Source organism: Protopterus annectens, chromosome 8.part0, assembly GCF_019279795.1.
Source record: "Protopterus annectens isolate FY-2018-M chromosome 8.part0, PAN1.0, whole genome shotgun sequence".
Lineage (NCBI taxonomy): Eukaryota > Metazoa > Chordata > Ceratodontiformes > Protopteridae > Protopterus > Protopterus annectens.
Genome location: NC_056741.1, coordinates 1,936,886,675 through 1,936,908,732, shown reverse-complemented (window position 1 = coordinate 1,936,908,732; position 22,058 = coordinate 1,936,886,675). Strand labels below are relative to the sequence as shown.

At 45.3% G+C, this 22,058-nt stretch overlaps 1 protein-coding gene across 4 annotated transcripts in view; it reads left to right on the top strand.

Moving 5' to 3' along the window:
* CTCF (CCCTC-binding factor) overlaps nt 1-22,058 on the top strand; it is a 2,058,695-nt gene that overhangs the window by 1,470,494 nt on the left and 566,143 nt on the right. The gene's annotated exons all lie outside the window — the stretch shown is intronic.

Below are 22,058 nucleotides of genomic sequence, written 5' to 3'. Positions count from 1 at the left end.
TATATATGTGTGTGTGTGTATGTATATATATATATATATATATATATATATATATATACATATATATATATACACATGGCACCCATGCTGATGGACAATACAGTTACGACTGCAGAGTCCTACACAAATGCATTCTATAACCACTTACACGAGTGCATGGATCGTGCTATCCCAAACACAACTAAGACGCTATCTTCCAAAAAAGGAAGCCAATCTGGTGGTCCCCTGCCATAAGCAAACTCTACAACAGAAGGAAGAAACTGTTGCAAAAGAGAGTAAGATCCCATGAGTGGAGGACTTCCCTGGTCAGCCTCAGTAAGTAGCTGAGATCCCTTATAAGATCCTCCAAAGCTAGCTGTGAAAACAAAATCACCACTGATTCTAGGGACAACCACAAAGCATTCTATAGTTGTGTCAATCTCAATGGCAGTACCCAGATCTACTCTGAGTTAGAGCACAACAGCATGAAAATTACAGAACCAACTGATATTGCCAACATCCTGGCAGATAGGTTCAGTGCTAACATTACCCCCCTTTCACCCCTTAAAGGGCCCATATCAGTACAGAAAGAATGCACAGTCTCTCTTATCACAACTACGCAGGTAAAAGCTTCACTCTCTAAAGCCATAAACACACCATCTATGGGACCAGACAACATCCCAGGCTGCGTTTTACACGAACTTCAGAACAAACTGCCTCCCCACCCAAGCATCATGTTCAATCATAGCCTCACATTAGGCTTTGTGCCCACTGAATGCTGCACAGCAACCGTTATCCCACTCCACTGAACTTTCGCCCTATTAGCCTGATGAGCCTGGGTCTCTGAGGCCAAGGTACATATCATCATGGAACTCATAAACAGACATTGGTAGCCTCCAAACTCTGGACCCCACCCAGTTCGGGTTTGTGAAAGGCTTCTTTGAGGCAGTCACCAAAGCCATAGATGAGGGTATGATGGTTCACACAGCCTATCTTGACCTCGCTAAGGCTATCGACACCATCCCCTATTCTGGAATTCTAGCTAAACTCACTAAACTAGGTATAAATCCCTATGTCACAAGATGGGTTGCCAACTGGCTCACTGACAGAACCCACACTGTAAAAGTTGCAGACTCCAAATCGGACTTCAAACCAGTGACAAGTGGATTACCACAGGGTTCGGTCCTGGGACCTCTCCTGTTTGGTATCTACGTCTCTGAATTACAGGCTAACACAGGCCTTTGGCTAACGAAGTTCGCAGATGACTGCAAACTAGGAGCCTAGTACAGTCCCTAAATGGTGTGGACATCCTACAGAAGTGCCTCACTTTGTCAGATGCCTGGTGTTAGAGCCGTCGCCTCAAGCTCAATGCCAAAAAGTGCATTGTCATCCCCTTTGGTAAAAACTCAGTACTCATGAACTACCACATAGGCGGCAATCTACTTTACACCGAATGTGTGATGAGACCTTCGGACCCAGGTGGACACTAGTCTCTCCTTTGATAATCACATCGCCACAGTAGTCAGGAAATCCTTCTACGTGGCACACCTCATCACAAAAGGTTTCTCATCCAGGAATAGAGAGGTCATTGTTCCCCTCTACTCGACACTCAGACCCATTATAGAGTACAGCACCCCTTTTGGAATGTACCTCACAAGACATCTGCAGCAGCTGGAAGGGCCACAGAAGTACCTCACAAAGAGGATTACTGGCCTCAAACAGATGCCCTATACTGACAATCTCAAAAAACTCCAGCTTTACTCAGTAGCATATCGCCCCCGAGGTGATCTTTGCCTAACATGTAAACATATAAAGCTATGTCAAACCCAAAGCTGTTGGACATGCTTACACCTAAAGAAATCCCAATCCCTCCGAGCTACACACTCTAGGGACCTAGAAACAAATGGTCTTTGCCTTGATTCCTCCTCGGAGACAGTCACCCTCTAGTCCATGCTTGGCTTCCTGGTCTACTTGAGGCTTTCCCACCTCTTCCCATGATCCCCAAATTTCTTAAGAAAGCATTCGGGTTGAAGACCAAATTCGGGTTGAAGACCAAAAATTATCTGATTTGCTCCCTTTTGGCAATGACAAATCTGGTTCACCTTCCTTTGGTCTCATCTAATTTGCTCCCTGATGCTGGAACCACTCCAGATCTACTGTCCCATCCATCAGGGCAAACCCGCCCTGATTTCCCAGGCCGAAAACTAACCGCATGGTTTCTCCAATTCCAATGATGGCTAGATTTTCCAGGCTTTCATCAACTATCCGTAACATTCTGGTTTCCTCCCACAAGTCATCTACTAGGAGATATCTATAAGAGAAAATGGAAAAGATTCTCTATGGGCTCAACAGGAGCAGGTAGATCCATTTACTGCTGATTCAGTAGTTCTAGATTTATTTTCTCATATTTTCCACAATGAGACGAGTCACTCTACTGTGAAAGTACAGTTAGCAGCCATTTTCAAATGATATCCGCGAAAATTCCTCATCTTTACCTTCATCTAAATTATGTAAGGCTTTTCTCAGATACTTTCCTACTTCGCCCTCCTGTTAAAGATCCAGTTCCTGAGTGTAACCTAACTATGATGATACAGGCACTAGTTCATCGCCCTTTTGAGCCTTCAGCCAAAGTAGATTTGAAATTCTTATCGTGGAAGAGTATCTGATTGTAAGCTCTCACATCCAAATATCCTTATTTAATTTTTCATAAAGACAGTGACCTTACTTACCAACCCGTCCTTTCTACCCGAAGTTGCCACAGAGAACGACATAAACCCAAACTGTCAGCTTAGTCTTCTTTCCCAGATTACCAAAGCGAAGGGGAATATGCTTTTCCTCTGTTAGATGTTCATAGGCCGCTCCATTTTTTTATTTAGAACTAAATCTTTCAGAAAATCTGACCAGCTTTTCATATGTTAGGATTTCAGAAAAGGAAAACCAGTCACCAAGCCTACTTTAGCTAAATGGTCGAGACTGCATTTCATTTGTTTATGAATCTAATGGTTTCTTTACCCAAGCAAGTCAAAGCTCACCCTTCTAGATCAGTGGCAACTTCTCAAGCCTTTTTAAAGTTTTGATTGATATTTGTTCAGCTGCTTCTTGGCCAAATTGTCACACATTTATTTCCCTCTGTAAACTGGATGTCATCTCTAGAAACAGAGCTGCCTTTGATTCTGCAGTGCTCCAAAATATCCTTCCATGAAGGCCACCCTGGATTTTTTGTTGCTGGGGGCTCTGTCTCACAGGTTGAGGAATGAACAAAAGAAAATTACAACATAACGTTCCATCTTTGTTATCCATTTTCATTCTTCCTCAACCTTCCCCATGTCCATCTTAAGGACCTGGCGGAAATGCTAATAGAAACCTCTGTTCCTCGTTGAGCTCCTGATCTTTGCTCTACCTCTTTTAGTGCATTTCTGATATTGTGTACATTTTGTGTGTGTGTGTGTGTGTGTGTGTGTGTGTGTGTGTATATATATATATATATATATATATATATATTTATATTTGTGTGTGTGTGTGTGGATATAATCTCTCTGAAAATAATGTTAGCAACAAACTTGATCTGAGGTAATTTGGAAGAATGAGGCATTGTGGGTAGGGGAAGAGCTCCAGTTTTGGAGTCTCAGCTTTAGGAAGTGTCCGAGTCAGATCCGAAACCCACAGGCTGAGGAAGAATGAATATGGACAACACAGATGAATGTTATGGTAAGTACTTAACTTCTTTTTTCCCCAGTTTGTTTTTATGTAAGTAAGTGAACAGACTAATTTGACATTTTAAACTATTTTTTCATTTAAGTCACAGTTTTGGTGCAGTCTTGTTTCTGAAGCATGTCTGACAGGAATTTTTTATTAACTCATACTTTAATTTCTTGTCTAGCAGTATTTTATTATCTTTGTAATTTTGGGGCTATTTCTCGCCTTTTTTTTTCTTTCTTAATTTCGGAGTCATTTGAGACGTTTACTGGCACCATTTTGTTTTTGTCTTTTTTTTTTTTTTTTTTTTTTGTCTTTGTCTTTGTGGACTTAGAGAAAGCATATTACAGGGTGCCTAGAGAGGAGTTGTGGTATTGTATGAGGAAGTCGGAAGTGTCAGAGAAGTATGTAAGAGTTGTACAGGATATGTACGAGGGTAGTGTGACAGCGGGGAGGTCTGTAGTGGGAACAGGTGGAGGAGACCCTGGAGAGATGAAGATTATGCTCTAGAGAGAAGAGGAATGAAAGGACTAAGACAGAATATATGTGTGTGAATGAGAGCGAGGTTATAAGAATGGTGATGGTGAAGAGAGTACAGGCAGGATGGTGTGGGTGGAGAAGACTGTCAGGAGTGATTTGTGACAGACGAGTACCAGTAAGAGTGAAAGGGAAGGTCTACAAGAGGGTAGTGAGACCAGCTATGTTATATGGGTTGGAGACAGTGGCATTGACAAAAAGGCAAGAGTCAGAGCAGGACGTGGCAGAGTTAAAGATGGTAAGATTTGCTGTGGGTGTGACAAGGGTGGACAGGGTGAGGAATAAGTATATTAGAGGGTCAGCCCAGGTTGGAAGGTTAGGAGACAAAGCCAGAGTGGCAAGATTACGTTGTTTTGGACATGTCCTGAGGAGAGATGCAGAGTATATTGGGGAAAAGATGCTAAGGATGAAGCTGCCAGGTAACAGGAAAAGAGGAAGGCCTAAGATAAGGTTTATGGATGGTGATGAGAGAAGACATGCAGGTGGTTGGTGTGACAGAGCAAGATGCAGAGGACAGGAAGAAATGAAAACAGATGATCTGCTGTGGCGACCCCTAATGGGAGCAGCCGAAAGAGAAGACTGGCACCATTTTGTTTACGGAACATTACTGGCAATTTTTATTAATTTCTTTCTTGATTTCTTGTCCAAGATTATTTTATACTTTTTTCTGCTGTTTATAGCCTCTACTTTTTTATTTAGGTTCCTTTGGGGCATGTATTTGTGCTTCGTGCTAGATTACTAAAATTGCTATAGTCTTGCTTAGTGCAGTGTTAAGAAGTGTATCTGTGTAGATGTAGACTTTAGTTTGCTATTTTCAAGGAGAAGAGTGGATTTTGTCCATTTGGATATTGGGCTGACCAGGCAGCAAGTATTGGGTATTAATCTGGCTAGAGGTTTGTCCCCTGACTTTGACTCTGCTATGGTGCCCTACAGCTTCTAACCTCCGACTCACCTTAGCCATGGGCAGACTGTCTGACCACTTGCCTTCTGTTGCGTCCAAGGCCTCTGGCATGGTATCACATCTATGTGTGACATAAGGGTTAATCACATCCTCTGGGGTTGCACTTATTGCCTGCTTAAGGGTATGGAAGAACTAAACTCTTTAGGTATAGGGGAAGTCAGGGTTACAGATGGTTAGTACTGATATTTCTCCACCTGGGGTTTTTCCCACTAGCATTGAGCATGCAAAAAAGGGAGACTTTAAAACACATCTTGTTTTTGAGCAAAAGGTCTTGTTTTTTTCCCACTATATACAGGTGAGCAAGTTTATTTTATTTTACATTTGTTGACCGGGCTAGTCTAGCTGGAGAAATTTCCATTTTCAGTAGAGGCCCAGGGAGAAAAGCTCCACAGAAATAAGTACATAGAGACAAATCATCAGTAAAAATAAAAATATTAGTATAAATGTTAGTGAAAACAATAATAACAAACTCAACAATATAAGATTATTACTACAAGAGTTAATTACTATCATACACAGTTACAAGAAACTAAGAAGCTATACGCTTTAAAATTAAAGGTGCATGAATTAATTACTACCACTCACAGTTATAGTCTAGGGAAAAAAGATATTAAATTTTATACAGAGAATACAAAAATACATGTCCGATATGGATACGAGGAAGGGAGGTAAGAAAAAGAGTGTAAAGAATAAGGGAAAAGAAAAAAAATAAAAGGGGATTAGATTATGAAAAAGGGAGGAAGTTAGGACAGTAACAGGCAAGGAAGCAAATTGGAAGACAGTGAGGGGGGGGGGGGAGAGAAGAATGCCAAGTGTAGAGTAGAGTCAAACTAGGAGAAGAGGTAGTTATAAGTAGAGTTGAAGTATTGGGAAGTTAATCAGGTTTACATGTTACAAGTTCATTTATTCTAAACAAAAAGTCTATTCCCACTGCCAGCACCTCATGTAGCTTTTATGTTCTTAACCTGAAAAACTGTTTTGCTTATTGCACAGACATCTTCAATGCTAGTTTCTGAGATGTAGCTCTCATGGTGGGCCAACCTTTCCTGATTTTCGCAGGTATTGGGTTATAAAAGACACTGAGGTGCCAGTGCTTGGGGGATCGGGATAGACTCCAAAGCTTTTGGGTAATCTCTTCCTTTTGGCAGCTCAGCTCTGGATTCTGCTTCAGGTCCCAGCCAAATTGGCTTTCAGAGCTTGCCCTTGTCTGGCTCTTTGGTTTTGGCAGGGGTTGCTTCAGGATCGGTCTCACCTTGGGTGTTCGAGACCTTAGAGAGTGCTGTCACAGTCCAGGAAACAAGCGACTGTTCCACACTTAGATCCAGTTTTGCTCCCATAGTATTATTTGTGTTCTCTGCTCCCTTTTCCTGTCATATCGGGTCACTCAGTTAGTAGAGGTCTCGTGGCAGTCCAGATTGTGAACATCTCTTCTGCTTCAGAGACCTCCCCAGAGCATCCCTTTAGGGAAGTACACCACAAGCATGCATGCAAAAGGAGGCATGGGGACTCCCCTCATGAGTCCCTCACCGATGGCACTCATTTCGATAAGGATGGAGGGAATTCCCCACATTCCCCCCTTGAAGAGGTCTTTTTTAGTGAGATAATGGAGTTGCTGAGACAAAAGACAGGTGGTCCACCAACACTGCCTCCCAAGAAGGGTCCGTATTCCTCAAGGCTTTTGGGGCTGGCCATCTACTTTTTCATTGGACACACCTGCCAGTGAACTTGTTAATCTGATTTCACAGCAGGCTTAGAAGGAAACTGATGTGGTTGAACCAGTTCCCATAAGCCTGACAGGATATTGGTTTCTCTGAAAGATGGGCCTTTTTGGAGCAAGGGTCCTGCTGTCAACTCCATGTTGGTAGTGATCAACAAGAAAGAGCTGACCCAGGAAAGCTCTTTTGTCCATCCGCCTAATAGAGTGTCCAGGGTGTTGGACACTTATGGAAAGTGGGAATATTTTTCAGTGACCTTTGCTGTTGTAACATCCTTTCAGAGGGTCTTGAAGGAATTATGTAATTCCCTTTCAGGCGACTTATCTGTGGCATACAGGAAATGAAGTGGTTATGTTTGCTGGCTACGCTCCAGTCTTTCTTGGACATGTCTTATCAAGAGCAGCAGGCACTGGCATAGCTGTACTTTAGCATGGCTAGATTGAGTTTCTCTGACTGTAGAACACTTTGACTTCTTTCATTAATGCCCCATATGATGGTTTCACGCTGTTTGGAGTTGAAGGTTAAAAAAATGCTGTATATAAGTGGAAAAGATGACAAGACCTTGTTTGCCTTTGGAATTCACTTTTTTATCCATCAGTGGACTTTTTCCAAGAACCAAAAAGGGGGCCAAGAAATTGTGGTTCAGCAAATCTCAAGTCTTCACTCCTTATTCTTCTAGCAGTAGCCCCCCCGGGGAAAATGAGAGAGGAATCATAATGGATGTTGCCCCTGTGGCAGAGGTGGACCTATAAATCTAGGCTTTTGGGGGTCTCTACTCCATTATGCCTTTTCAGCACTCCTGAACGGTTGCCCAGCTGCCGCATTCTCAACCTGAATGTCCATCAACTAAGATTTATGGATGCAGAGAATCGTAACCAGAGAATCATAGATTTGCATTTCTTTTATCATCCCTCTACTCAGAAAGATTTCCTGATGTTCCACCCAGACGACAGAAGGCTGCAGCACAAGAAAAAAAAAACTGCGAGACAAACGAGTCCTCCTGGAGGACCCACCAGACCAGCAAGGATCTGGAGTCTTTTCAAGATTGTTTTGGTGCCAAAGGAAAAACTGAGACCTTAGGCCCTTCCTAGATATCAGCAGCATAAATCAGTGTGTGAAACAAATTTCTGAATGGTCATGGTTCAAGTCCTTCCATCCACTTTAAAGGAAGAACAATAGGGTGCACTTGATAGAACTCCAGAATGCATACTGTCACAGCAAGATCAACAGGTGCTCCACTTGGGTTTGTCTTGTCTTAACTGGGAACTCGTCATTTCCAGTTCAGTGCCCTGCCCTTTGAGGTCACCACAGTCCTTCCCCAAATGTTCACTAAGTGCATGGACGTAATGGCAGCTCATCTTTTACTGCAGGGTTCTCGATGTTACATATGTAGACAACTGACTCATAATGGCTCTCACCTGGACTCTTGCGTCTTCAAGCCAGGGACACTCTGCTTCAGCTCCGTCCCCACATGGGGACAACTAGCAACATGGCAAAATCAAAATTACAGCATGTTCCAATTGTAGAGTGCAATGGGACCTATCGTGATACCATGTTGTAGAAAACCAGGCTACCAAAATCCAGGTTTCTCACTGTCCAACAGCAAGCACTGACAGCTCTCTTCCCATTAGATACTCTTGGCAAAGTGCATATTATGTCTGTTAAGATCAGTGGCAGACGCCGTCAGTTTGATCGCTCTAGCCAGGTTTTACATGGAGTTTTGCAATGGACTGTCCATGAACTTTCAAGAGCTGGTCTTCCAGTGTGTCTTGCATACATTTGCAGAAATCATACTCAGTGGTGGCTAGACTCTCCACTAGTGTCATTCTGCTCCCCTTCTCCCCAGCCATGGTGACTAAAGACACTTCCAAGATATAGGGTGGGTATTTTTTGGGAAAGAATGTCCAAGGTATGTGGTCTCCCACAGAAACTGTCTTTACATCAGTAACCTGAACATGAGGGTAGTCCTGGCATTGCAGGCTTTCCAGGACCTTCTCCCCATGGGTGTGATTTTCATCCAAACAGACGTGTCCATGGTTTGGTACTTCAACAAGCAAAGGCGAACACATTCTTGCCTACTATGTCGAGAGGCTATGAGGGTTTGGCAGTGTACTATGTTTTCCCACCACGTTCTGATAGACCACATCCTGGGGAAGTCCATTGTATTAGCAGACCAGTTGAGCAGGTGCATATTTACCTCACAAGTTTTCCCTCAAACAAACAGTGACAGAGCAGATTTTCAGCCATTGGGCCTGTCCTTGATGTGAACTATTTGCCTCCACCTCTGACTCCAAATGCAGCAGTTTCTTTGCCCTTATCCCCCAAGAAGGAGAGTCCCTAAGGGACATCAGTTCAGTTGGCCCCTATGTCTCCTTTATGCATAACCTTCCACTCCTCTTCTACTGAAGTTCCTGTAGAAGGCAATGTGGAGGAAGGCTAGGGTGACCCTAATATCCGCTTTTTGACCTAGTCAGGTGTGGTTTCCTTATCCTTGGTCTTATCTAATTCACAGTGTGGACACTGGACCTAGCACCAGTCCTCCTCTTGCACTTGTCCAGAATTCCTCACCTGGACATTGCAGCCTTCAAATTAACTGCATGTTTTTTTCCACTTCTTGCTATGGGTTAGTCAGTCCAAGGTTTTATCACAGGCCTTGTGTAGCTTATAACATCTTCAGAGAAACCTTGTACTAATTGGAAGAGATTTTCTATTTGGTTATCTAGCAGGGACACAGATCCTTTCTCATCTCCCCTCCCTGCCAAATTAGACTTTCTGACCTGCCTTTTTCATGTCTTTGCTAGCTATTCTACAATCATAGTCCAATTGGCTGTCTCTTACAGCTTTCACACAGGAGAAAATCAAACTCCAGTTGAGTCTTTGAAGTTATCTAAAGCCTTGTTAAGGGGCAACTTTCTCCTTCATCCTCCCCTTAAGGGATCCTTTTCCACCTTGGGACATTATTACCCTCTTTCAGGCATTGAGGAGACCTCCTTTTGAAACTGCAGCAATAGTTCATAGGTTCATAAGTGTGTACCAGGCCATCAGCCCTGGAGCCTTTACAAGCCTAGCCCATAGAAGTTCCGTGGCATCATACTGCCGTTAGTTCCCGGTGCCTCTATCAAGTAGAGCCACTGGAGTGATCCCCGGGGTGAACTTTCTATTTCCCATCCACTCAAGATTTCTCTTGAAAAGGGCCAGTGAGGTGCTCTGCTTGGCATGTATGGGAAGTCTATTCCAGAGCATGTGCAGTCTTTAGGTTATGAACCTGTCCTTCCAACATGTTCTGTTGATTGTGGTAATGAGGTTGAGGTCCCAGGAGTGATCCCCGGGGTGAACTTTCTATTTCCCATCCACTCAAGATTTCTCTTGAAAAGGGCCAGTGAGGTGCTCTGCTTGGCATGTATGGGAAGTCTATTCCAGAGCATGTGCAGTCTTTAGGTTATGAACCTGTCCTTCCAACATGTTCTGTTGATTGTGGTAATGAGGTTGAGGTCCCAGGAGCATATGGTGCAGAGGGATTGGGATTTCTTTAGGTGTAACATTTCTAACAGGGCTGGGTCAGACATGGCTTTGCAAGTCCAGCAGAGATGGTCTCCTAATAGACTATATGAGACAGAGAAAAGCTGGAGATGTTCATCGTGTTTCACTGTTGCAGTCATTACTCTTGGGTTATCCTGCTGGCAGGCTACCCGCAGTCGGCCTGAATTCCAAAGTCCTGGTCCAGCATCGGTTGCTGTCGCCTCTTCCCTGACGTCAGTGCGCAAGGGGTATAAAAGATGCAGCCGACGCCATTTTCTTCAGTCTTTCTTGCCGCGCGGTGCCCGAAGCAAAAGCAGTTCGCAAGTGCCGGTCGGCAGACTCCTGAAATTTTCAAATCCAAATTTCAGATCCGAAGTCTTCATTAAAGCCAAGTACCCCGTTGGGGAAACTTTTTTTTCTTGCTCCAGACCGATGTCAGAAAAAGTTAACAACTGTATTTCTTGTGGGAAGCAAATACCTCATAAGGAGTTTCACTCTTACTGTATTCCTTGCCTAGGCCCTGATCACAGCGTTGCTAGTTGTCGGTTTTGTGCTAGATTTAACCAACGCACTATTAAGCTTCGGTTCTATTTTGCATTTCATTACTTTGGCCAAAGATTTAATTATATAATGCCGTCGGAACAGCCAACAACCGGAGTTTACAAAAAACACAAGGACAAGGAAAAGGATAGGCATCCGAAGTCCAAAACCGACGAGGCCTCCATTAGGCCGGTCGCCGGTTCTCAGTGAGGCGCTTGCGCAGCCCCTGGCACCCGCTACCTCAGAGCCACAGGCCGCTTCCGAATCCCACGTGGAGCCGACTGGGCCTCTGGATACTTAAAGTATTGGACACTCGGAAATCATTCCCTCAGATTGGTCCGGAGCCACTGAGCAGGCATCGGCTTCTGAGGGTGTTTTCTGACCTACACAGTTGTATGTTAAACCATCTTCAGCTTCAAAGACTAAAACAGCTCTAAAGACAAAGAAACAAGTACAGCATTCTCCTACTCAGACTTCCATGCCTAAAAAACAGATGCTTAAAATGGCCAAAGACCTAATTACTTTGATCAGGGGTTCCCATCCCCCTCCTGATAAGAGGCCTAGGCAAGAGACAGAATATGATTCTTTTGATCAGGTTTCTATTTCCTCCGATTCCTCTTCTGAACAGGATTTTTCTATGCTTCCCTATGAGGACTCTGATGCTGAAGAAATCCATTCCTTCAGCCTCTCCTCCTGAGGATTATTCTTTTGGGGAAACCCTGCATACCATGAGGGAGCATTTCCACTGGGAGAGCCAAGATTACTCTGAATCTAAGAAAAGGGTCAGAGACTTTGCTACTTCCTCAGCACAGGCCCCTTGCTATTCCACCTGTTCTAGACATTGTAGATGATGTATTTGCAGAGTCCGGCCTGTCCCCTGACTCTTTACCCCTTGCACCTGCTAAGCCAGACAGATACTACAGGGTCCCGGATTCTCATAAATTCCTATATAAAAACCCCGCCGCAGACCCAGAAACTATATCTCAGGGTCCCAAAGCTTCCACTGCAAAAAACCCTGTCCCCTCTGATGGGGATTCTAGGGCACTGGACAGATGGGGGGAAAAGTTTACACTTCTCCTACCTTGGCTGTAAGGGCTTTAAATTGTCAATTTCATATGCTTAAATATCAGCAATACTTAATGTCACTGCTTAAACAGAAAATGTTGGCAAATACTGAATGTTCAGAGAACAAAGAAATGCAGGATTTATTGCATGCAGCAGAACAAGTGGGAAAGCATACTTTGCAATGTGGTTATGATTCACTGGAGGCCTCTTGCAGGGCCGCTGTTACAGGTTCTTGTTATTAGAAGGCATGCTTGGTTAAAGGAACAGAATCTGCGTGATCATGTTAAAGCAAAATTATAAGATGCCCCATTACAGCATGATACTTTGTTTGGTGCTAAAGCAGAAGAGGTGTTGAAGAAAATGGGGGATAAAGCGAAATCCATGCAGACAGTTGAGGATTTCTTACAGGTACAGCCACCCAGAATAAACAGGAACTGGCCTTCTAAGAGGTAACAGGAGTTTCGATAGTGGGCAGAGGCCTGTCACCACAACAAGCGTCTGCCATTCACTTTACCCACAGCCAGACAGACACTGACAACGGATGTATCAGATTATGCCTGGGGGACCCATATGGCAGGAAAATGTATTCAGGGCACATAGCCTGCAAGCCAGATGCATCTTCAAATCAATCAAAAAGAGATGCTAGCTGTTCAGAATGCCCTGACAACTTTCAATGATCTACTTCATCCAGGACAGCTACTGATAAAGACCGACAATAATACGGTCATGCGGTACATAAACAAGCAGGGAGGTACACATTCCTACCCCCTCTACACATTCCTACCCCCTCTGCAGACGAGCAATGAACTTAGGGGACACAGCATTGACTTATCAAGTTCACCTGCAAGCACAATTCCTGCCAGGAAAGACAAATACTCTGGTAGACGAACTAAGCAGAAACCTCATGGATCCCCACGAGTAGAAACTGGATCCACAAGTCTTCAGCATGATAAGGAAATGGGGATGCCCAGACATAGATCTATTTGCCTCCCCTCACAACTGCCAATTACAGAGATTTTGCACAAGGATTTATCACAAACAAGCATGCAGAGTGGACGCCCTATTCTTCAGCTGGAAAAATCTAACAGTATATGCCTTTCCTCCACTTCCTCTCCTTCCCAGGGTACTCCTAAAGGTCAGACAAGAGAAGCCAAAAATTATATTGATTGCACCAGACTGGCCACGCCAGCACTGGTACCCAATCCTAAAGAGCTTGTCTCAAGGTACACCATGGATATTGCCTCAAACTTCTCATTTGCTGACCCAACAAAACAATCGGATCCTGCACAGCCAACTCAGGACCTGAAATCTGGCAGCATGGCGGATAATGTAGCCATTCAGAACACTCCTCTTTCAAAAGCTGTTATGGATGTTATCTTGGAGGCCAGGAGTCCCAGTATCAGAAAATCTTATGCAGAAAAATGGAAAAGATTCTGTGCTTGGAACCAGGAACAAGGCATTGACATGTATGTACCAAATATCCCTCAGATTTTACAATACCTAACTGAGATGCTGGACAAAGGCCTTTCTTTTTCATCAATTAAGATTCATGGCTCTGCCATTTCAGCCCATTACAATACTGAACCACCTATCTTTTCTCATTCTTTAATAAGGCAGTACCTTGGAGGGGCCAAAAACATCAGGCCTCCAAGGAGAGCACCAATTCCGGCATGGGACCTCAATTATGTCTTGGAAAAACTCACACGGCCTCCTTTTGAGCCAGCCTTAACAGCGGATATAAAATTCTTATCCTGGAAAACAGCTCTGCTCCTAGCAATAACCTCTGCAAGACGAGTCTCGGAGGTACAAGCACTCATGGCTATGGGACCTTTTATCATTTTTCATCCAGACAGGGTTTCTGTGAGGACAAACCCAACATTTATGCCTAAGGTGGTGTCCAGTGTGGCTCTCAACAAACCATTCACTTGCCTACCTTTCATCCAAATCCACAGAACAAGGGTGAGAATATTCTGCATTCTTTGGACATACACAGGCAAGCTACGCTTCTACTTGGACAGAACTAAAGCTTTCAGAAAGACTGAGCAACTTTGTGTCATATACTGCAGGATCACAAGGAATGGCTTTCTCAAAACAGACTATTTCTAAATGGATAGGCCATTGCATCAGTTTCTGCTATTCTCAGCATGGCAAATCAGTGCCTAAGGGCATTAGGCCTCATTCTACCAGAGCAGCAGCCTTCCTCAGAGGAGTACCAACCAAAGACATCGTAGAGGCTGCAACTTGGAGTTCAGTGCACACCTTTACGAAGCACTACCACTTGCCTCTTTACTCTAAATCCAGAGTAGGCTTTGCCACTGCAGTTCTGCAGGGCCTCATAGCCTCTCGTAATCCTATTTAGCCCAGCCACCCATCCTCAGCTTTGGGATTCAACCCAAGATTAATGACTGCAACACTGAAGCACGATGAACATAGTACAGTTGTGTATCTACCATAAATTTAGATGTTCGAATGTATTCACTGTTGCAGTCCAGGTTACCCACCCACCATCCCCCATTTCTTTGCTGGGACTTGATCTGTATTTCTCTATCCTATGCAACGTATGTGGTGTATTTGCTTGTAGATGAAGGAAATGTTTAATGTTAAGTTGTCAATCTCACCTTCATTCTTGCTGGATGGGTTCAGAGCCGATCCTCAGCTCCGACTCGGCCACTCTAGAAGCTCGAGAGCTAGTTTCACCGGCTCGAGGCTCCCCTATGTCCCACAATGCTAGGCGGTAACTCCTCAGATCTCATTTGCCGCTACGCGATCGAGGTGCTTTTTTCAACCGGCTCAGGTTAGTTGAATCTTGACAGTTTTAGTCAGTCAGACCCCCCCTTTAAGTTAGCTCTTTTTATAACTTTTAAATAGTTAAATACTTTTAATCCCCTTTTAGTTAATTTTTCACTAGTTTCCTATCCTAAATTATTGAACCTTTCCCTCAGGCTTTAGGCCCACTCCCTCCCTCCCTTGGTAGTTGGAGTGTCTGTGTTTTTGTAGGGAATTTTTTGTTTAAAAACTTTATAAGTTAAAATTTAAAGTTTTATTTTCAGAAGTGTAATCGGTGTGTGTGTGTGTGTGTGTGTGTGTGTGTGTGTGTGTGTGTGTGTGTGTTTGGGATTACACTTTTACTTCTCTTTGGACATGTCCAAAGAATCAAAGGTCTCAGGCTTCAAGAAGTGTGACTCGTGCTGTCAGAAGATGTCTGACAGACGGTCACACTTCTTGTGTTTACTGCCTGGGACCTTTGCACCTGCAGGACTCATGTGCTGTTTGCCATGGCTTCAGCCCTAGAGTCCTGCAGGAGCGAAAAAATAAATTAATTCTAAGAGGCTTATTAAAGCCTGAAGGTCCCTCGACTCAGTCATCGGGGAGACCCTCTAAGTCCTCCAGACCTTTGGCTCCAGCCTTTGAGCCGACTTCTGGGGGCTCTATGTCCATTCAAACATCGGCTCCGGCCGGAGCCGATGAATGTCGAATTCATGTACCTACGGTGTCCTCGGCTCCGGCCGGAGCCGAGGAAGACATAATTGAGTTGGCTCCGATCAAGTTGTCGGAGCCGACAACTAAGAAGAGGTCCCGTTCTCCATCTATCAGCTCCATTCATTCGGCTCCGGCATCACCTTTGCTGTCTGAACGGAGCCATAGATCCCACTCTTCTAGGTCTTCCAGGTTATCGGACCATGACCTTCAGAGAATAGTGAGTCGACTTCTTAAGTCCGAGGCACTAGCCCAGATGCTTCAAAGTCCGACTCAACAGTCGAAGACTATCCCTACAACTCAAAATATTCCTCCTCTGACTCTCTTGAGTTCGGAGCCGGGGCGGTTCGGACCCGAGACTGTGGTGGCGTCGGAACAGATACCTTTGTCTTCGGTTCCGTCGTCAGCTCCGATATCTTCCTTGGAAGAATCTCGGCGCCGGACTTCCCTCGTCGGCTCCGAGGGGGCGAGTGGCATCGGACCCTTGTCCGACCCCGCTCTCCCTCTCGGTCCTTCTGCGCTGGTGAGTTCGGCTCCGACATCGGCCTCGGAGCCATCACTGTCGGTGCCGGGGGAGGTTTTCAGTTTTTCGGAACGGAGACCTCTGGCTCTGCCTGACAGGGTTGCCTTTGAGGTCATGAGGAGCGTGTTAGAACCAGGTTCTAATCCACAGTCGGCTCCTTCTGCCCTTCCCTCCATCGTGCCTCCGGTGATTTCTACTCACTGTCTTGTCCCCGACCGTAGAGAGCCAGCTCCTCAAGTTTCCCCTGTGGGGATCTCCTCCCCTTCCGAGGCCTCTCCTGACCCTGTAGGAGAGCCCCCTAGGAAGAGGCAGTGTAAGAGGAAGCACATTGACTCCCCTGAGTCTGTCACCTCTGACACTGATTTAGAGGATTCTGAAGGTTCCCCTTGTTCCCCCTCTGAAGATGTCTCCTTTGCAGACATCCTTGAAATCTTAAAACAGAGGGGGAATTGGCCAGCCCTCAACCCTTCAGAGGATGAATCAGTGTACCTTGAGGCGTTTGGCTCTCGCCCTTCCACCTCCTGGGTGTCCCCTCCCTTTGACCCCCTTATGCAAGTGGTGGCAAAGAAGGCTTGGGCGGCTCCTGACTCAGTGGAACCCACCCCCAGGAGACCATCTAAGTTCATCACGACCCCCGAGGATAAAGAGTTTCTGACCAAAGGCATCTCTGTTGCTATGGTGGTGGCTGCAGCTACCAAGAAGGAGTTAGCTGATCCTTCGGTGCCTGTTCATCCTCCTAACAAGGAGTCTAGGTCGATGGACAGCTATGGGAAGCGGATGTTCTCGTCAGCGACTTTTACTATGAGATTGCTGAATTACCTGTGTCATTTTACTCGACTTCAGAGGGACTTAAGGAAGCGAGTGAGATGTTGAAGGACCCAACAGCTGCGGGTTTTCAGGACAGGATGAACTCTCAGCTGGCTACCCTTAATTCTATAACCAACTCCTCCATGCGCCTCCTTTCATATGCGGCTGATGGAGCAAGTAGAGCGGCAGGTACAGGTGTAGCCTTGCGTAGGCACGCCTGGATGCGGCTTTGTAATTTTGCGGACCCCTTTAAGGCATCCTTTACTAATTCCCCCTTTGATGGATCATCCCTCTTTGGTCCTCAAGTGAAGGAAACCCTGACTAGGTGCGAGACTGATGGCAAAACTCTTTCTGCCGTCGGAGTCCGTTTTTCTTCTCCTTCTAGACCTTACCCCAAAGGTCAGAAGGGGGGAAAGATGTGGTTCCGTAAACAATCTCAAGGAGACTTGCCTGACGCACAGAGTCGATTCCCCTCTAGAGGCTGAGGGGGGAACAACAATGGTAGACGGCTGAGGGGGGAACAACAATGGTAGACGCCGTCCCAGAGGCAGAGGGGGCCCGCAGAATCAGGGCAGTCGAGAATCCTTTTCCGACGAGCCTTTTCAGCATCCCTGAGGTGTTGCCTGACTGTCCACCTTCGGAGGCAGGCGGGGGAAGGTTGTCACTGTACCCAAAAGCCTGGCTATCCCTAACTCAAGACAAGTGGGTACAGTCTATCATTTCCGAAGGCTACAGAATCCCTTTCCTTTTCATTCCAAAGCTGTCCAAAAAATCCCCTTCCAGAAGTTCCACCCAGTCAAAGGGAGCAAGCAGCATTAGAAATTTCAAAGCTGTTCGCAAAAAGAGCTATTCAACCAGTGCCAGCAGACCAAGTAGGATCCGGAATCTACTCCAAATTCTTTTTGGTTCCAAAAAAAACAGGGGACTGGAGACCCATTTTGGATCTCAGCAACTTGAACAAGTTTTTCAAGAAAATAAAGTTCCGGATGGTCACGCTGCAGTCCATTCTTCCTCTTTTGGAACGGGACAGCTGGATGTGCTCTATAGATCTCCAGGACGCGTACTATCACATCAAGATGAATCGACGCTCCAGGAGGTTTCTCCGCTTCAGGCTGGGAACCAGTCATTTTCAATTCAGAGCCCTGCCCTTTGGTCTCACTACAGCCCCCCGAGTGTTTACCATATGTATGGCAGTGGTAGCCTCTCATCTGAGACGTCAAGGATTCCAGGTGTTTCTGTATTTAGACGACTGGCTCCTTACAGCCCCCACCAAGCATCTTTTACTCCTCGCCAGAGACTACACCTTTCGCACATGTCAGGCATTAGGCATTTCAATAAACTACGAAAAGTCTGTCTTGTCGCCTTGTCGTGTTATTACTTTCATAGGCGCAAATCTAGACACAGTCAAGATGTCAGCCAGACTCACAGAGCAGAAGATAGCAGACATACACAAACAGGTCTTTCTTCTTTTGCAGAACAACAAAGTCAAAGCCAGACAGATCCTGAAAGTCTTGGGAATTATGGCAGCGGCCATCCCTCTCCTACCATTAGCTCGCTTCCATATGAGGATTTTGCAATGGATGCTCTTCACACAATGTTCTTACCAAAGCCTTCCAATGTCCCATCCTATTCGGGTAACTCAGTCGTGCAAGAGTCATCTCTCTTGGTGGATCACATCTCCTCAGCTCCTCCTAGGGAGACCTTTTGTCCCTCCCCCTCCGGTTGCTACAGTGACAACGGACGCCTCCCTGATCGGGTGGGGGGGGGGGGCATTTCCAGGCAGGACAGTCCAGGGCATGTGGCAACTGTTCGAGTGCCACTTGCACATAAACGTCCTAGAGATGAGAGCAGTGCTTCTGGCGTTGCAAGCCCTACAAGTCTCTCTTCCCAAGGGGAACTATAGCAATACAAACAGACAACATATCTGTAGTGTGGTACATCAACAAACAAGGCGGAACCAGGTTTTACCCCCTATGTCGAGAGGCACTCAGACTATGGCAATGGGCGATTTCTTCTCAGCGATTTCCGTTAGCAACGCACATCCCTGGGAAGTCCAATGTGATTGCGGACAAATTGAGCAGAGCTATTCTCATGCCTCACGAGTGGTCTCTGAACAATTCAGTGTTGAGAAAGTCTTTCGAAAGTGGGGCAGGCCTTGCTGCGACCTTTTCTCTACTCCCCAAAACAGCAAGTGTGACGATTTTTTCACCCTCTTTCCCCAACCAGGCCATCCCAGCAGAGACGATCTAGTGCACGTTTGGCCCCGGGGACTTCTATATGCCTTTCTCCCCTTCCCACTGATATCCCAGCTGATACAGAAAGCCATCGCTCATGAAGCTTCTATGATCCTCATTGCCCCTTACTGGCCTCGACAAATTTGGTTCCCTTTTCTCCACCGTTATGTGTTGGAACAACCTTGGCATCTGGACCCAGTTCCAGACCTCTTGACCCATCAGTCGGGTCAGTTGCACCACTCCCTTCCCTCTCTGAACCTCACAGCGTGGTTCCTCCAATTCCGACCTTAGCCAGGCTTCCTTTGATATCTCACTCAGTTAGAGATATCTTGATTGCCTCTCATAAATCTTCCACTCGGAAGATTTATCATAGCAAGTGGAAACGTTTCTCCTATTGGGCGCAGTCAAAGAATATAGATCCTTTCACTGCTTCTATTCAAACAGTTCTAGACTTTTTAGCCGAACTTTTCCATGCAGGTTCGTCCCCATCTACCATTAGAGTTCAATTGGCTGCAATTTCGAACTTTCATGTTGGAGTCTGAGTCCTCCATTATGTCTCACAAACTCTGCAAGGCCTTTTTAAAAGGAGTCTTTTTACTCAAACCACCCATCAGAGATCCTCCTCCTCCTCAGTGGGATCTCAACTTGGTTCTGGCATCCTTAATTCTTCCCCCATTTGAACCTGCGGATTCATGTTCTATAAAATTACTTTCGTGGAAGACACTCTTTTTAGTAGCTATCACCTCAGCTAGAAGACTCTCTGAACTCCATGCTCTGTGTAGTCGACCCCCTTATCTTGTGTTTCATAAGGATAGGGTGTCTTTACGTACTAACCCGTCCTTTTTGCCCAAGGTAGCTTCACTGGCAAATTTGAATCAAACCATTGAGCTTCCTGTTTTCTTCCCTAATTATTCTAATAGGTCAGAACAAAAGTTACACTGTTTAGATGTTCATCGCCAAGTTAGGTACTATTTAGACAGGACCAAACAATTCAGGAAATCTGACCAACTGTTTGTTTCTTATGCAGAAGGTAGAATGGGCCTTCCAGTCTCTAAAGTTTCTCTCTGTCTAGATGGCTTACTTCATTGATTACCCTAGTGTATGAGACAAGACATCAACGATTGCCATCCAAACCCAGGGCTCATTCAACTAGAGCTTTAGCCACTTCTGTAGCTTTCCAAGACAGGCTGCCTATTGATTCGATTTGTTCGGCAGCTACTTGGGCTTCTCCCCATACCTTCATTTCTCATTATAAGTTGGACTTGGCCTCTAGAGACCGAGCCCACTTTGGTTCCACTGTACTCAAGAGTCTGTTCCGATAGGCCACCCGGGACAAGGTGCTAGGGACGCGGTCCCATCCGGCAAGAATGAAGGCGAGATTGACAACTTAACATTTAGAAGTTATGTACCTACCATAACGTTCCGTGTTAGTTGTCTTCTTCTCGCCTTCTTTCTTGCGTCCCACCCTCCTTCCCCCCTAGCCAGGACAGACCTAAAAGAGTTTTCTTCTTTGTTCCTTATGGAATTTTATTGCTGGCCTTAGCTTTCAAACGAGATCTGAGGAGTTACCGCCTAGCATTGTGGGATATAGGGGAGCTTCGAGCCGGTGAAACTAGCTCTCAAGCTTTTAGAGTGGCCGAGTCGGAGCCGAGGATCGGCTCTGAACCCATCCAGCAAGAAAGAAGGTGAGAAGAAGACAACTAACATGGAACGTTATGGTAGGTACATAACTTCTAATTTTTGTACATGCATACATACTTATTTGCATAATTTTCAGCCTACCAATTTGGGGGCACCTGACATCTGGGGCAAGAAAAACTGAAGAAAATGGCGTTGACTGCATCTTTTTATACCCCTGGCGCACTGACGTCAGGGAAGAGGCAACAGCAACCAACGCAGGACCTAGACTTTGAAATTCAGGCCGACTGCGGGTAGCCTGCCAGCAGGATAACCCAAGAGTAATGACTGCAACCGTGAATACACTCTAACATCTACATTTATGGTAGGTACACAACTGTACTTTTTGTGAGTCTGTCCATGTAGAGCGTGTGTTTAAGGCCTAGGAGCCTCTTCGTGAGGTACTTTTGTGGCCTTTCCAGCTGTTGCAGGTGCTTAGTGAGGTACATGCCAAATGGGGCATTATACAACGACCCCCCCCCCATTAATATTCAAAAACGTGCACGCTGATTGGTCAGCGTGCACGTTGTAAATCAGAGTTATAGTAATGGAAAAATGTCCAGTCGCCTGGACTTTTTCCATTACTATAACTTTTTTTTTTTACAGCAACGGAGAATGCAAGATCTCCGTTACTTCACACTGTCTCGCTATGTTAAACTCCTTTAACATAGCGAGACAGCTTTAAAAAAAGCAACAGAGATTCTCCGTTGCTTTTTTAAAGCTGTCTCGCTATGTTAAAATCCTTTAACATAGCGAGACAGTTTGTAAAAAGCAGTGGAGATCTTGCTTTCGCCGTTGCTTTTTTGAAAACTGTCTCGCTATGTTAAATGGGTTTAACATAGCGAGACAGCTTTGAAAAAAGCAATGGAGATCTCTGTTGCTTTTTTTTTTAAAGCTGTCTCGCTATGTTAAACCCATTTAACATAGCGAAACAGTTTGTAAAAAGCAATGGAGATCTTGCTTTCTCCGTTGCTTTTGCCCACAGCTGTGGTGTACTGCGTAGGCATACGCATGCGCAGTACATCAGAACTGCCGCAGAATAACAGACAGCTGTGAAAGGGCAGCCAAGGAGGCATTATACAATGCTATTATTTAAGAAAAGTAATTATTTTTTTTCTTAAATGTCATTGTATAATAGCAATAACCCACTTCTGGGTGTGGGTAATGCTGGATTTCCCCACGGTTGGCTTTGTTTGGCCACTCTGGCTTCGCCCTCATGACCAAACCACACCAACCGTGGGTAAATCCAGCATTGCCCACACCCAGGCGTGGGTTATTGCTATATTATACTCTGTGACTGGTCTAATGATTGAAGAGTAGAAAGATGA